Below are 17,980 nucleotides of genomic sequence, written 5' to 3'. Positions count from 1 at the left end.
CTACTAAGCTGACATTGAATGTTTATCATTTTGAGTAGTTATATATTTCAATTTGGGATCTGTGTTTTGGTGTGTAGTCTTAAATTGATGGTTATAACACTGCCATTTTGTAATCTACTCCATTTCTTCTCTGGTGAAAAATGTTTTCATTTAAAATAAAAGGTGCTATTTAAACTATTTGAGATTCTTATAAAATTGTAAATGCTTTTCCTTCCAGGAAAGGAAGTCATCTAAGTTGGCAATAACACTGTTTTCTCCAAAAGGACAGAGTAAGTGTGGATGTCCATGGTTGGACTCATTCATACTTAGAAAACAATTTTTTGGACTTCCTGGCTGTCCACAAGGATATTTGTAGTTTTGCTTCCTGAAGATGAAATCATTAGGCCTAAGTGGAATACAAATGTGCCAACTTGTCAGGCAGCTTAATTAAATAAATGCTGGCACATATATTAGAGAAACTTATGTTCTCATCATAGGAAAGCATATTGTTAGTCTATACTGCCTAAACTCCAAAAGCTTCAGTTTATCTTATGAGAGTTATGAGATTTTAATAAGATCTTGAATATAGATTTAATAGTGCCTGGCAAATAGTATATTTATTATTCTATTGAAATGAATTTAAAGTTTTACATCTTGTAGAGGTGATGTTTTTATTAAAATTCCAAACATAGAAACAAAGACATCACTAAGAAGAAACTATAAAATGTTTCTTCATCTTTTTATTGGTGAAGAAGCATTTTACATTTAAGGTGGAGAGAAACTTGACTGTAGGAAGCATATAAGTCTGAGAAGAAATCATGGTGTAAGTAACAATTAGAGGCTTAAAACTTGGGTCATTATTTTTGTACACTTACTGTTTGAGAGTTCTTGGGCAAATCATTCAGCCTTTCTGTACCTCAGTTTCCTAATCTAAGTGAAATGTTTTGATTAGATAAATTGTGGGTCCTTTAAAATTATATTGTATTTATATCACTTTGATATAATATAGAAATCATTTATTTTAGAGAATCTCAACATTAACCTCAATTATTTTCAGGCTATAATGTGTGTTTACACTCTATAAAATAGCTATATCTTCTAATTAAATATAATTCTTTAAAGGTCAGCTCTATTTTGCTACTTATTATTCTTTCCTACATTTGAAAGGAAAATTCTTTTCCTTAATGACACTAATGCCTGTTTTAGGGAGGTAGAACAGAACAAGGATTCCCTGGCATTTATATGCATAAATTAGATGTTATTCATTACCTCCATTTTGAAATTGATGGTTCTAAAATAGTAACTAGCCAAATAAATCTTGAAAAATAAAAATAAAATTGGAGGCCTTATATCTCCTAATTTAAAAACATACCCAAACAAATCATAATCCACATGGTATGGTACTGGCATAAAGACAGATATATGGACATATGTATGGACCAATGCAACAGAATAGAGAACTCAAAAATAAAGGCTAAATGAAAGCAAAGTTGGTAGCACTATACAATAAAAAAGAGATTATTCAACAAATAGTGGCGAGAAAACTGGATGTCCACGTGCAGAAGAATGAAGTTGGACCCTTAGTTTACACTATATAAAAATTAACTCAAAATGGATTAAAAAATAATTAAGACCAAAGATTATAAAACTCCCAGAAGAAAACAATGGAGAAAATGTTAAGACTTTGGCTTTGGCAATGAGTTCTTGGATATGATACCAAAAACATAGGCAATAAAGGCAAAAAGAAAAAGTCAGAACTATATAAAACACATTCTTATGAAGAGATGCTCAGCACTACTAATCATAACAGAAATGCCAATTAATACAACAATGAGATCTCAGACCTATTGGGATGATCGTTATCAAAACAAATATTAGTAAAGATGTGGAGACATTGAAACCCTGGTACATCGTTCATGAGAATATAAAACAGAGCAATCATTATGAAAAAACAGCACAGACATTCCTAAATTACAATATGATCCAGAAATCCTACTTCCAGATATATAGCCAAAATATTTGTAAGAAGAATTTTGAAAAGATATTCACACACCAATGTTCATTGCAACATTATTTACAGTAGCCAAGAAGAGGAAGCAACTCAAATGTCCATGAGAGGATAAAGCAAATGTAAAAAAATAATATTAAAAAATGTTTATATACAATGGAATATTATGTAGCCTTAACACAGAAGGTAATCTTATCATGTGCTAAAATATCTGTGAATCTTGAGGAACATTATGCAAAGCAAAATTCAGGAGTCATAGATAAGACAATATTGATGATTCCACACATACGAAGTACCTAAAGTAGTCAAATTTTTAGAAAGTAGAAAGGAGATTGCCTAAAGCTAAGGAAATAGGGGAGGAGGAATTAGTGTTGGTGGATATGGAGTTTCAGTTTATTTATTTATTTATTTTTGCCACATGGCAATTAAGCTCAGGGCACATGTTAGACAAGTATTCTAACTCTGAACTATACCCTCAACCTGAATTTCAGTGTTCTGATGACGAAAAAGTTTTCAAGCTCTGTTGTATATCAGTATAAATACATAAAATGGTACTGAACTCTGTACTTAAAAATAGTTGAGATTACAAGTTTAGTATTTTGTTTCTTATAACAACAATAAGAATAATAATAACAATAAATGATTCTGAGTTAATCTTCCTGGATCGCCAAATATGAAAATATCATAGAGTCAGAGGATTAAAAGTAACTTTAATGGTAAACTAGAAAAGTGACCCCTAATTTTAAATTTCCTCTACTACCACCCCGTAAAAGGGGAATCTGTCATTTACTGGAAAACCTCTAATCTGGAATATTTATTACCTGCCAAGGTAGCTCATTTCATCTGGGCAACTTTTAATATTATTCTTATTTGACCCATGATATTCAACCTATATTAGCACTGGGCATATTTTATATTTCTCAATATAAGTGAAAACAAGTGGCAAATGTCTCATCTTTCTGGAATTAATAAAGATGATGATGATGATGATGATGATTATTGATGGAATATTATGGTTCACTCTTGCTAAGTTGGTTTACTAATTTAAAACATAAAATGTCATAATTTCTCATGTCCAGGTTGGTGAAGACATCATGTTTTATCTTTGAGTATCTTGTAGTGCCTCAGGGTCAAGTTTCTGCCTATTAAAAATCAATGACTGGACTGTCTGTACTAGCATTGCCTGAGATCAGGTTTGTGTGTTAGTAAATCTGACACATTCATGAAGCAAGTTTAAACTATTCAATTCAAATATCAATATATCTCAGTTTTTTCATTGGTTATATTTAATTTAATAGTTATGAGTAATTAATTATATTATATATCATGACAATTTATTTAATCATAACCTGATTAACAAAGGGTCAATGTTTATTTACAGATCATGTATCTGATAAGGGGTTAATATTTCAAAATTTATAAAGAATCCATGAAATTCAGTAGTGGAAAAAGAACCCAATTAGAAAATGGACAAAATACCTCATTGGACATTTCTCCAAATAAGACACAAAAGCAGCCAATAAGTATGTGAAAAGGTACTCAACATTATTAGGGAAATGGAAATAAAAATTACTATGCGTTATCACCTTTTACCTTTTAGGATAGTTAGAGTAGCTATTATCAAAAAGTCAAATACAACAAATGTTGTTATGAGTGTTGAGAAAAAGGGACTCTTTTGTATACTGTTGGGCATGTACATTAATATGATAAATATAGAAAACTGTATGGAGTTTCAAAAGAAATTAATAATAAAATTATGTTATAACCTAGCAGTCCTTTTGGGTATACTTTTAGAAGTATATTCAAAAAGAAATAAAATCACCACCTCATAAAGATATATGTGCCCCTATCGTAACTACAGCATTATTCACCATAGCCAGGACATGGAAACAAAGTAAGTGTCCAACGACCCATGAATGAATAAAGAAACCAAAAAAAAAAAAAAAAATAGGATAGCACATTTTATTCATCCCTAAAGAAAAATGAGATCTTATCATAGATGGCTTACCTAGATGGCTCTGAGGAACACTATGCTTAGTGAAATAATCAACCACAGAAAGAAAACATATTGCATGATCTTACATATACAGAATTTAATGAAAAAAAATTCCAATATACTGTGCTAGATAAAGAAGCAGTGGTTAACAGGGGGTAGTGAGAGGATGGGGAGGAAATGGGGAGATACAGGTCAGAAAATACAAAGTAGTGGATATATGGAATGAACAAGTTGAGAGATCTAATTTCCAATTTGATCACTATAGATATAGGAATTCATGCTTAATGAGAAGATAGTTTATCTTATACAACCCCCCAAATAATGATGGACATATTAATTTATTTCACTATAGTAATCTTTTTATTATCTATATGTATCCCATGGTAGAACTTACTACACATGACAAATTTTATTTAAAAAAAAACCTTAAAAAAAGCCAGGCATGGTCGTGCATGCCTGTAATCCCAGCGGTGCAGGAGGCTGAGGCAGGAGAATCACAAGTTCAAAACCAGCCTCAGAAATAGTGAGGCAATAAGCAACTCAGTGAGACTCTCTAAATAAAATACAAAATAGGCCTGGAGATGTGGCTCAGTGGCAGAGTGCCCCTGAGTTCAATCCCTGGAAACCCCCCTGCAAGAAAAAAGCAAAACTAAAAAATGTTAATGTTGAATCTGAAAACTATTGCTTTTTTATGTGTTTTAAATACTATTATTAATATAAATCATTTTTTTGGAGCTAAGCTATATTAAAAACCATAGATTTCACATTTCATGTTGCACATTTCAGATTCTGCCCTTGCTTTTAAAAAATGGGTATGTGTGTTGGGGATTAATTCATTAATTCAAAAAATATCAATTTAGAATCTGTTATGTTTTAAACACTGGTGATACAGCTGTGAACAAAACAGATGAGTTCCTGTTCTCACATATAAACTTCAGATAGGGTAAATAGTAACAGAAATTGTGGTCATTGCTATAAAAGAAGTAAACCAGACTCATGTCGTGGAGAATGATGGAAGGTAAGCTAAGCTAATTACAGGGGTAGTTTGAGATAGTTTTACTAAGGTGGTAACATCTAAGAAGAAACCTGAATGATAAGAAAAAAGACCTCTTGTGTGAAGATCTAGAGAAAAAGAGTTGCTGGGAGAAGGAACAATAAATTCAATGCTTGGGAATAATTAGAATGAAATATTATATTTGAGGAGCAGATAATAGGCTGGTGTGTTTGGGTGTGGGAAGAGTATTTAGCAATGCTACTGAAGTTATTTATATTAACTTGAAAGCAAAATTGTTTTTCAGACCATATAGCTTTTTAGATTTGTGGCTTGTGCACAACCAGAAGTTTTGGAATGTATTCAACCCACAGCATTGTGTAATAGGAAAAATGGAGTTCATAAGGAAGAAACCTAATGTTCAGTAAAGTTTTCATAAACTTGTGATATTTTAGGGAAACATAATTTTTATCAAATATTCCATATATATGTATGGTTTATCATTTACAATTATCTAAATTTTTTAAAAAAACTTGCTTCGATTTTGATGATAATAATAACTGTATGAGTTATATTTTTATTGATTAACTATGTTGTGACTCATATTAAGCAAAATTGACCCAAAATTCAGGTCTATGTAAGTAAAAACCATGGTAAAAAATAGGTTCAAAGTGAAAATTACTTGATTTCTGCAGCAGATGATGATTTACTTAAAATTTTGCTTATTTATTTATTTTACAAATATTGACATACATTGCACAGAATTTGTAGACTTCTGCTTTTTACGAATTAGTTGCATGATCCAATACTATCCTGATATTCTTTTTCATCATTGAAACTCTGGCAAAGTCAGTCCTTTTCCAGTTGATCCTAATTTCCTGCTTTCCTCTGGAGAGTTTGGAAATGAGGGCAGGCATTTTGCCATGACCTGCCTGCAGTCTATTTATTTTACTAAGCTAACAAGCTTTGCAGATGTCATTCGTTTGCCTGCTGTCTTGGGTATATGGGGAACAGTCAGACAGGGATGGTAGTCCAGGTGGGTGGACTTCTTGTTATTTCCCTTGGAGCTAATTGTCCTATTGAGGAGTTCATTCCTTCTGGAGTTTCTCCCATGGTCCTTATAAGCTATAAAAGCCCTCATTGTAGGAGCCCAGAGATGCACCATCTTTTTAAGGGGGGTCCCCAATTTTTGGTTACTAGACTGCACAGAGTCTAGGTTACCTTTGATTCCAGAAGCCCTTTGGATCTGATTGTGTTACACTTTCAAGTTGTATCCATGGAGGCAGAAACTGTCTCTGGATTTGAGTTGTGATGATGTGGAAAGAATATTGATTTTATACTCTACTCTGCGTTAGAGTCACCTAGGGCATGTAATATATCCTCAGAGAGCTTCAGTTTCTGCATTCACAAAATGGGGATTATAGTTCCTTCCTGAAGGGTGTTATGGTCATCAGAGATAATATTTACAAAGTATTTGGCAAAGGACTTCATATAATATCTGCTTGATAATTCACTGTAATTATTAATATCTTAAGATGCTTATATTTATTACTGTTTTTCTATTACAAGGGCAAACACCTGTTTCATCAGTCCTGTTATAATAGTTCAGCTGGAAACCTCCCTTTATTATATATGATTGTTCCAATCCATGCCATCTTCATCAGACTGGATCTGCTGAAAAAATACTTTTATTTGCAAATACCTTCTGCTACATATGCAATCTATTTTTTCCTTAAATTCATACATATATGTGTAAATATATCTGTATATATGTGTTTATTATGATTACTCTATGGATGAGTGATGCATATCATAGATTTAATTAGATTTTTAAAAAATCTCCTATCAAGAAAAAAATAGCATAACAGGACTGTGATCATTCTTTCTTTCTACAGATATTTAATTCATACTTCTTAAATGTCAGATACTATGCTAGGTGCCAGAGATATATGTTAAATCTATCCTCAAGGTGTTTAGATTTTAGGACACTAGACATAGGATATATTTTACTCTAGATATTTTTTTCCTTGTTGAAAACAAGCAAAATGAATGGGATGGTATCAAACTAAAAAGTTTCTTCACAGCAAAGGGAACAATCAAGAGCATGAAAAGAGAGCCTACACAATGGGAGAAAATCTTTGCCCCCTGCACCTCAGATAGAGCATTAATCTCCAGGATATATAAAGAACTAAAAAAAAAACTTACCCCCCCCCCCCCAAAAAAAAACAATCAATAAACGGGCAAAAGAACTGAACAGGCTCTTCACAGAAGAAGAAATATAAATGGTTGACAAACATATGAAAAAATGTTCAACAACTCTAGCAATTAGAGAAATGCAAATTAAAACTGCACTGAGAGGGGCTGGGGCTATGGCTCAGTGGTAGCACACTTGCCTGGCATGTGTGAAGCACTGAGTTTATTTCATAGCATCACGTATAAAAAATTTTTTTTAAAAAAAGGTCTATCAACAACTAAGAAAAATATTTTGTAAAAAAAGCTACACTGAGATTTCACCTAACTCCAGTCAGAATAGTAAGAACGGAAGTAACAATAAATGTTAGCAAGGATGTAGGGTAAAAGGTACGCTCATATGTTGCTGGTGGGACTGCAAATTGGTGCAACCACTTTGAAAAGCAGTATGAAGATTCCTGAGAAAACTTGAAATGGGACTACCATTTGATCCAGTTATTCCACTCCTCAGTATATACCCAAAGGACTTAAAATCAGCATACTACAGTGACACAACCACTTCAATATTTATAGAAGCTGAATTCCCAATAGCTAAGCTATGGAACCAACCTATGTGCCCTTCAACAGATGAATGAATAAAGAAAATGTGGCACATATACACAATGGAATATTACTCATCCATAAAAAGAATGACTTTATAATTATTGCCAGTAAAGGGATGGAATTGGAGACTATCCTGCTAAGTGAAATAAGAAAATCACCAAAAAACCAACGGCCTAATGTTCTTTCTGATTATGTGGATGCTAAGAGGTGGGGAGGGAAGAATAGAAGTTCTTTGGATTAGACAAAGGGGAATGAAGGGAAGCGGGGAAATGGGAATAGGAAAGAATAGAATGAATCAGAAATAACTTTCCTTCGTTTATATATGAATACACCACCAATGAAACTTCACATCATGTACAACCACAAGAATGGGATCCTAATAAGTTATACTCCATGTATGTATAGTATATCAAAAAATACTCTACTGTCAGGTATTTTTAAAAGGAACAAATAAAAAAAGAAAAAGAAACAAAAGTAATACATTTGAAAGATTAAGATACAGACTTAGTGGAAGTAATTAATAATAGTGATTTTCTAGTATCAAACTTTCAATGGTAGATTTTACTAAGAATAAATACATTTCTGGCACGATAGCATTAACCTTAAAGAATATCAAGTAGAGCAGTTACAGCAGTTGGCTTTATTTCTTGCCAAACTTTCCTTGTGAAATCACAAACCCAGTTGAGCTCTATGTCTGTAAAAACAACAACAACAAAATGTTTCAAGCTGATGCCTTGTTAATTTTAAAAATTAAGTAATGTTTCCCTTGAGGCAAAGGAGTAGGTTATTTTCTGTCATCTTTATATCTGTGGAAAATCGATGGAGGGTACGTTTTACACAAAGTGGAAAGCTGAATTCTAAGTGGTACTATGCTTTAAAATGTTGTGTTTTAATCAGAGACACACCGTCTGATAGAAGAAAAAGTTGGCTACGATCTACATACTGTGGGGTCGGGCTCCAAATTCCTCAATAGGACACCCATAGCACAAAAGTTAATAACTAGAATCAACAAATGGGACTTACTCAAACTAAAAAGTTTTTTCTCAGAAAAAGAAACAATAAGAGAGGTAAATAGAGAGCCTACATCCTGGGAACAAATCTTTACTCCTCACACTTCAGATAGAGCCCTAATATCCAGAGTATACAAAGAACTCAAAAAATTAGACAATAAGAGAACAAACAACCCAATCAACAAATGGGCCAAGGACCTGAACAGACACTTCTCAGAGGAGGACATACAATCAATCAATAAGTACATGAAAAAATGCTCACCATCTCTAGCAGTCAGAGAAATGCAAATCAAAACCACCCTAAGATACCATCTCACTCCAGTTAGATTGGCAGCCATTATGAAGTCAAACAACAACAAGTGCTGGCGAGGATGTGGGGAAAAGGGTACACTTGTACATTGCTGGTGGGACTGCAAATTGGTGCAGCCAATTTGGAAAGCAGTATGGAGATTTCTTGGAAAGCTGGGAATGGAGCCACCATTTGACCCAGCTATTCCCCTTCTTGGTCTATTCCCTAAAGACCTAAAAAGAGCATGCTACAGGGACACTGCTACATCGATGTTCATAGCAGCTCAATTCACAATAGCAAGACTGTGGAACCAACCTAGATGCCCTGCAATAGATGAATGGATAAAAAAAATGTGGCATTTATACACAATGGAGTATTACTCTGCATTAAAAAATGACAAAATCATAGAATTTGCAGGGAAATGGATGGCATTAGAGCAGATTATGCTAAGTGAAGCTAGCCAATCCCTAAAAAACAAATGCCAAATGTCTTCTTTGATATAAGGAGAGTAACTAAGAACAGAGTAGGGTCGAAGAGCATGAGAAGAAGATTAACATTAAACAGGGATGAGAGGTGGGAGGGAAAGGGAGAGAGAAGGGAAATTGCATGGAAATGGAAGGAGACCCTCAGAGTTATACAAAAGTACATACAAGAGGAAGTGAGGGGAAAGGGAAAAATAATACAAGGGGGACAAATGAATGACAGTAGAGGGGGCAGAGAGAGAAGAGGGGAGGGGAGGGGAGGGGAGGGGGGATAGTAGAGGATAGGAAAGGCAGCAGAACACAACAGACACTAGTATGGCAATATGTAAATCAATGGATGTGTAACTGATGTGATTCTGCAATCTGTATATGGGGTAAAAATGGGAGCTCATAACCCACTTGAATCAAAGTGTGAAATATGATATATCAAGAACTATGTAATGTTTTTGAACAACCAACAATAAAAAATTAAAAAAAAAAAATAAAATAGATGCTTTGGATAGGAATTGAAAATAATCTGAGTGACAGATTAAATGAGTTTCATCTCTACAATAAGATTGAATAGAATGTACACTAAAATACATATTCCTAAATTGTACTTCAGAATATAGGCATGTACAAACATGAAAGAATTCAGGAAAACAGCATTGAATGTATATGAATATAAAATTGAACGTAAGTACATGATTTATGTTTTAAAAAATGTGTCACTGATGTAAAACTGGACAATACAATAATATAGTCTGTCATAATCTTTTTTCTTTACTTAGAAAAGATCTTTAGAAATTAATAATTCCTATTATAAAAACAAATTCAGCTATTCCTGTCATGTCCATGTTATTTTTGTCTACAAAATCAAGTAAAATTAAAATGAATGTATCTTCACATTCATCACATTATCTATTTTAATAAAACTATTATTTCTAAAAAAATAAATAAATAAAAAATACATATTCCTTAAAAAAAATGTCGTGTTTTTACATATCTCCAAATATACATTATCTAATTAATTGCTTGTGATGAACACAAAATTAATGAGTATAGGACGCTTATAGCATATGCATGCATACAATAAATTCATACAATTTTTTTTAACATTAGATTAACAATGATCTTTTTTTCCCCAAGCAGAGATTGAATGTTCAGTTTGTGAAATACCTACTCTAAAGTATTTTTATTTAATGGAATCCCATTGGATAGGGGGTTGTATAAAGGTGTAAGACACTATCGATTCATTTCTTTTTCAAATAAAATAGAGTACATGGAATTCTTTTTTTTTTTTTTTTAACCAACTTCTAGCTAGTTCCTCTGGGTGCTTTTCAATTCAGCCCAGGGCTCTTCTCCAGAAAGTCTTCCTGACTACTCCATTCTACTTTATTATTCTAAAACACTCCAAGTGCTTGCTGTATGGTAACTCTTATTTTTTATTTGCTTGTAGAGAGATTCTGTTATCTTTTACTGATAGTTTTGTCTATGCATAAGTAGATTTGCAAGTATATTTGTTGCATGACGAGATACTAGATTACACAATTGAAAGACCAAATCAAAACTAGTTTTTTGGAGCTTAATTTACAGATGATACAGACATTAATCAAAAAAACATATAGTAAGCCCTCCCTCAAGAAACAAGCCAGTCAAATGACTTAGGGAGTTCTTATGGTATGCCAAGAACTATGTTAGAATAGTTGACTTTTGTTTCTATAGGCCAGTTTACCAAGTACTTTCATTTGTGATCAGCCAGGGTCAGAGGACTCCCTCTTGTCAATTTCCCCTGCTCTTAGCTTTCTCCTCTCTAGGAAAATGGAATGTGGTTACAAAATACCTTTCTTACAAGGTTACCTTGTAAGAATATTCATCTTACTCCACTATTCAATTTATTTCTTTTCTGCCTCTAACCTCTGACAGTCTCTATTCTGATCATAACTGAGAAAGCTCTGGGATTGCAATTAATAGACAGTGGTCTTTAATGTTGGCACTTCTTAGGAAATCATTTGAACATCCTAAGCTTGTGAGAATGTCACAAGTGCTTTTTCTACTCTAAAGAGGCATGAAGCCTAATTATTTAGAACATGAATATGGCAGTCAGAATTAGGTACTTATTAGATGCTTTGGTTGTGTCATTCAAGAAGTACTCTGGTTCCTGGAAATGCTCAAGGATATGATGGTTTATTTACTCTAACATAAGCTTAGAAAATATTGACTTAAATCAAGAATGGTAATATTTGAGGTAATGAGGTAATAAGTGAGGAGGTGAATTGGTAAAGTGATGCTTCTTTAACCTTTTCATATTCTGAACCATAAGGCAGATATCTAGTTTAATTTGCAACAGTGTTAATTTATTTTTATTATTTAACTTGAAAATTATGTGAAGTTTATAATACCTGTAGGTTAACAGCTCAGAGGAAATTGTTTTCTAACTATAAGTATTTTAATTACTTTAAAATATTTTATGCAAAACTGAACTTTAGAAGCGCCCCCTTTTTCTCTGAACACACATCTGATTTGCTATGAACTTTAAAAAAAATCTTTAGAAACAGTGATTTCATTTTGTTAAAATAATGACATGTGAGTTTCTGAGACATTCATCTATTTAGCAATCAGGAGGTTATTGAGGTTTGAGCCTGAATAATTCATGAAAGGTAAAAAGAAGAGCCTTATGGATCCATTCTTTTTAAATATTTGTTTATCATAGAAAGTAAACTTTTTGTTTAAAAAAGAGGGTGGTAGTAGGAAGTGGAGAGGGAAAGGGCCCTGCCAATATCTTGAAGAGCTAATTGAAATATGTGGATCCCTAGACATTTCTTCTTGATACTGCCATTGGTCTAGATGACTGTGTAGTTTTTTCCTAGTGAAAAGGAGGCGTTGATTTTCCATTCTTGTTGGTCAATCAGTGCAGAAATCCCTCCCCACCCTCTCTCCTTCTCTCTCCCTCCTTTCTGAGCTTGTGTCTTTCTGTTTCAGCCTGCCTGCCTTATGTATCAAAGACTATGAGGAAAAACAAAAACAAGTATATTATTATCTAGAGTGATGCTTGTCAAATACCTCAAAAGGCAGTCTATGTAGCAGTCTATGTAGCTTCACTGGAAGAGAGGGATTTGAGGGAGGGAGGAGGGTTAATCACTTGGCTGGTAAAATGCTGCAGAAGGGAACACAAAGCTCTGCCCACGTAATAAGTGCCTGCAGAACCGCCAGCGAAGAGGGAAAAGTTTGGGAAAGAACTCCTTTGTGCCTTAGTACATGGAACTTTTGTAAACACCATAAAGCCTTCCCCACCTCGATTTTATAATACACGTATTTGTTGAAATGTTCTAGTTGTTTGTGTATCCGTGTAACTCATAGACCACACGAATAGCTACGTGAGTAAAAGGAAAAATTAACATTTTCCAAGTTAAGCCTCCAAATCCGCAGTTTCTTGATGTCCCTGGCCAGATTTTCCTTATCCAGCTGTTAGTCATTTGTAAGAAGCTGCCCTTGAAATTGCAAGTGAGTTCAGATGTGATGTATGCAGCACCGCATGCACCTTAGCTTTCCACTCATATCTTTCCAGTCATTTAGGCTCCCGGGAATCATGCTTATAATAAATAGCTTTTTGTTACCAAAAACCGCTGTTCTGGCAGCAGAACGACAGTCCTTTGATAGATGGGCCGGCTAGTTTTTTGCTTTGTGCTTACTCAGAGTTGTTAGGAGGAAAGACGAAGGCAGCAAAAGGGGGACTTTGGCAAAGGAAATCTTATGAGTATACCGAAGCAGCCGATCAGAATTCAGAAACAAGAGCAAGAGCTGAAATGTGATTCTCTGGTGCTTGGTGTAGCACTCATCTCCACGCTAGAACTGTGCGGGGCACTCACAGAAGCCTGGCTCCCATCACGGAATTCACTAAAAGACCATGCAGCCGCGGAGCCCTGCAAACCACCGGGAAGTTTTGCCGGAGCTGATTTCTAGGGGATTTTCTGGTGCCTAGGAGAATCCTGCCTGCCTTGAGCTGTATGGAGGAGGGCTCCAGTTTCCCATGAGGGGCCCCCTTGGAAAAGCCGCCTGTGCAGAATCCACGCTCTGCTTCTCTCAGTGTGCTATTTACCAAAAGGCTTTTCTCACCTTTGCTGATTTGCTGGTGTGATTTCCATGTACTGAGTCCTGTGTAGGGATCCAGGATGGATTGCCTGTGCATTGTCACCACAAAGGTAGGATAGGAAACAGAGCTGTTATGTGCAGCATTTTTTTCTGTTATTATTCTGGTCCTGTAATTAAACAGCTCTGGTAGGTGCTGCCAGTTCATGAGATAAAATGATGAGTAAAATTTACTTTGCTTGGCATTTTGTTTCCTAAGAGGGTTTGAAGGTCCTGTCATTCTGTGATTTCAACTTCTTAAAGTGATATTGTTTGTGCAGAAGAAAGGAGAATTTGCCTGTGTGTTTTCATGGCAGTATTTGCTTTTGCATCTATTTATAGCACACAATTGAAATATCTGTAGTGGTAGTGTAGCTCACACATCATTTTTACATAGCATATCAGGGTAGTCTTTCTGAGTGTGGTAATTAGCTTTTCATTTAAAAACCATGTCTTCTATGTTTGAAGAAGCCAATCAGCTTTACTGTGGCTTGACATATTGTTCCTGATTGGAGAATTCTGATGTTCTGCATTTTAGTGATTTTTTTTTTTAATTGGCAAAATAAAATCTTTAGGCCCTGATTTAAAGTAAATAAACAAATATAATATTTAATGTTTAACTGGTTCTGTTTTGATTACAAGCAAATGAAATATTTGCATTAGAAACAGAATTAAGGGGAGAAAGTAATAAAATCAATAAGCCATCCTTTATTGGGGCTTAATTTACAGATGATAGCTAAAAATTTCAAACACATTTTATTTTACTCTGTCATCAGTTCTAGTGTATTTAAATTTCATTAACATTGGTAATTTGAATAGGATTACTATTATTTTTAGAAAAAAAAAAAACTTATTAAAAGACACTATTCATTAGCTTCCTTTTTCATTTTGCTTATAAACATACCATGAGTTAATTTGAGGCCCTATCTTTTAACATCTCATATTTATTGGATACCGATTAAACATGACAAAATCAATAACTTAGTATATGAGACTCAGAAAATGTAAATTTCCCACTATGATCTCCTTCTACCACTAAAGATTATTCAACTTTGAAGACACAAACCAAATTCCCTTTCATTTGACATTAAGTAGTTTAGTTTTACAAATTAAATTCCAGAATATTTTAATGAATATTTTCACAAAGGGCTTAGTATACATGGCAGCTTCACTTGACATTGGTAGACTTAAAACCTAGAAACTTCTTTTGAACTAACTGATAGGCTTCAAAATTACATGTTGCCTTACTTTATTTTATTGCCAAGCATCTCATTTACTTTTCCCAGTAAGGTCATTAAAAGTAAATAGACTAAAATAAATTTTTAAAAAAGCTAAGTGGGAAGGTGCATGTCTTTATGTAATCTAGGAAAGAAAATATCTTAAGTATATTTTACCTTTCTCAACGTATTGTACTCCATGTTATCTTTCTTGACATATTACTGTGAAATTTGAGCTACATGTGTTTTATAATTATTTATTTTTAAATCATAACAATTTTCAGTGTTTTGAAACATTAATAGTACTTTAAAAGAAGTTACAAGCTAGGTATAGTGTGCATACCTGTAATCCCAGCGACTCCAGTGATGGAGGCAGGAGGATAGCAAGTTTGAAGCCAATCATAGCAACTTAGCCAGAACCTATCTCAAAATAAAAAATAGAGAAAACTGGGGGTGTAGCTCAGTATAATAGGACCCATGGATTCAATCCCCAGTACAAAAAAAAAAGTTACAAAAAGTTATTAATTAGAACTGGAAGTCTATTACAATGAAGAAGTTAATCACAGTGAGATCCAAGTTCCTTCAACTTGGATAATATAATGTAAACAAAAGTATGATGTATGCTTTAATATTATTTACCAAGTTATTATTGACCAAAGTTATAGGTACAAAGGGAAGTTTGCTTTAAATGCTGTAAAAGACACAACTGTCATTATTGTAATATTTTAACTTATCTCATAAAATATATGATTCAACAGGACAAACATGAGAAATTTCATGAACTTTTTGAGTTCATTATATTCATGAATGCTTCTAGAGTGTCATCTTTAAAAGACAAACACATTTACAATGAAGTTATATTACAGTGTTTAAATGGTAAAGAAGTATAGCACATTCATACGTAAGACTTCTTGGAGCATTTCAGACTGCAAATCTGATCCTTTTACAACTGATAATACCAGTGCTGATACCTTACTTTTCTTCCCAAGTGGCCATGCACCAGAGATGACCTTTGTACACTTTTCTGAAATTCTTTGACAGGAAACTTGCCAACAATATGGAAATCTTAATTAAGTCTTTGTTTAACCTTGTCTCTTTCTCCTTCATCAATAAGTCCACCTTCTAACATCTGGCTCAGCTACTTTCTTCTAATGGAAGTTTTATGTGAGATTGAGACTATCAATTATCCCAATCTGTCCTAGACTTCTCTTCATGTGTAGCATATCTCAGTATTACAGCTCACCATCACTGCTATAGAAGTTTTCAGTGGCAGGAAACAAATACTTTCACCTCTTGCCTTGTCATGAGGGGCACCAACAGTCCTCTTGGATCCTCCAAGGCTTCTGTGCCCTCTCACTTCTCCTGCATTTTTATTTTTTTCTGCATATAAAAGGAAGTGAATACTGGCATATTTCCTGATAATCTAAACTCTCTGATAAAGCAACCCTAACCTAGATCTCACCCCAATTGCTTTAAGTTTTAAGGGTTCCAGTCTGATCAGACTGGTTTGCAGAACCCGTGTATTTGGAGTAAGATCCTTTGGGCCAGGAAACCATTTAAACTGCTCAAAACAGAGTTTTTGCCACATAGATTCCCAGGTCTTTCTAGATGTCCACATAGCTCACTTTCATCAGAAGATTGAGTCATCTCTTTTCTTTGAAAGTTTCTGTCCAGTTTCAATTTCAACTCTTTTGTCACAGTTATCACTACTGAAAAAGAGAAATAACATCACAGTGTGAAGAGCAGAACTCTAGAATAGGACTTCAATTTAAATGGTTGTTCTGATGCTTATTACATTTAGAACTTTGGTCATGTTGTTTAACCTCCCTGAGCCTTGATTTCTACATCTGTGAGAAAGATGTCAAGTGATGTTGAGGTAAAGTATGTAGAGTAACTAGCACAATTACTAGCCTATGGAAATATTTCAATGTAGGATAATTTACTGAACAACTCACAATATCTTTCATTAATCTTTCTGTTCAGGTGTGGACCCTGAGGGAAATGAAGTCATCTCAGTTAACACAGATTAAACACAATTTATAACTAATGCAGCACACTTTATGTAGTGGAATTTCCTAAATATGTTTTGAATAATTTAAAGTAATCCAATAATCTTGACATGAAAATATAAGGAAAATAGTGTTAGACCATATTAAGACAGAGACATGCTGTTAGAGGATTGGCCAATAGACCAGTAGTGCTATGTAGATTTAATGGAAAAAAAAAATCTAGTAGTTCTGGACTAGATTTAATGAAAAAAAAATCCAAAGAATTTTTTCTTTCACTATAAATAAATCCTCAAGCATCATGTATAATAACATACAGAATTTTAAATAAGAACAGAAAAAATGTGGAACTGTGAACAATCACAGTAAATTTGCACTTTATGACTTTGGGCACTCTGAGACATCTGTGTGTCACTGTCTATAAAATGAGTGTATTTTATTATATCTCTGTGCTACTTCATTTTATCTTTCTGGTCTAATATTATTCTCTAAAGTATAAATTCCTGCAAATAAGATTATCCAGGTTCACTAAATATCTTTTTTTTCTAAATAATTTTTTAAATTATTATTAGTTGTTCAAAACATTACATAGCATCTTAAAAACTAATATTGGGTGAATTATATATTGCTATCATTCCAGATGTCCATTAACCACACTTATAGACATTTTAAAAAGTTAAAAAAAACCTACAAATAAAACTGTCATATGTTATGTTAAATGACTTCTATAATTTGTCAATAAGGGTATGATGGCACTATTAATTTTAATATGCTTAACAGGTTAATGTGCACAATAAAATTTAAATAGCAAAATAAAAAGTAGATCAGGCAGCATAAAAGAAGCTTTTATTAATATTGTTAATACTATATCTGTTCTGTAAATATGATTTTCCTCTTTGCCTTCACTAATCTACAGTCTTCTATAAGTATTAGTCACTTATAGTTTCTAAAAGGAAATAAACATTGTTGTTGGACATCTAAAAGACATTTTTACCAAGCAAGTTAATATCATATTATTTATTATAACCTGAATAGAAAAAAAGGGGCATGTTGTCCTTTTGGAAATGGACTTATACTAGAAATATTTTCAACCACAGTTTTT

At 33.6% G+C, this 17,980-nt stretch overlaps 1 protein-coding gene across 1 annotated transcript in view; it reads left to right on the top strand.

Moving 5' to 3' along the window:
• Dlg2 (discs large MAGUK scaffold protein 2) overlaps positions 1 to 17,980 on the top strand; it is a 2,015,095-nt gene that overhangs the window by 451,563 nt on the left and 1,545,552 nt on the right. The window lies entirely within an intron of this gene.

This window comes from Marmota flaviventris, chromosome 9 (assembly GCF_047511675.1).
Source record: "Marmota flaviventris isolate mMarFla1 chromosome 9, mMarFla1.hap1, whole genome shotgun sequence".
NCBI classification, from domain to species: Eukaryota; Metazoa; Chordata; class Mammalia; order Rodentia; family Sciuridae; genus Marmota; species Marmota flaviventris.
Note: the sequence above shows the minus strand (reverse complement) of the source record. Positions and strands in the feature narration are given on the sequence as shown.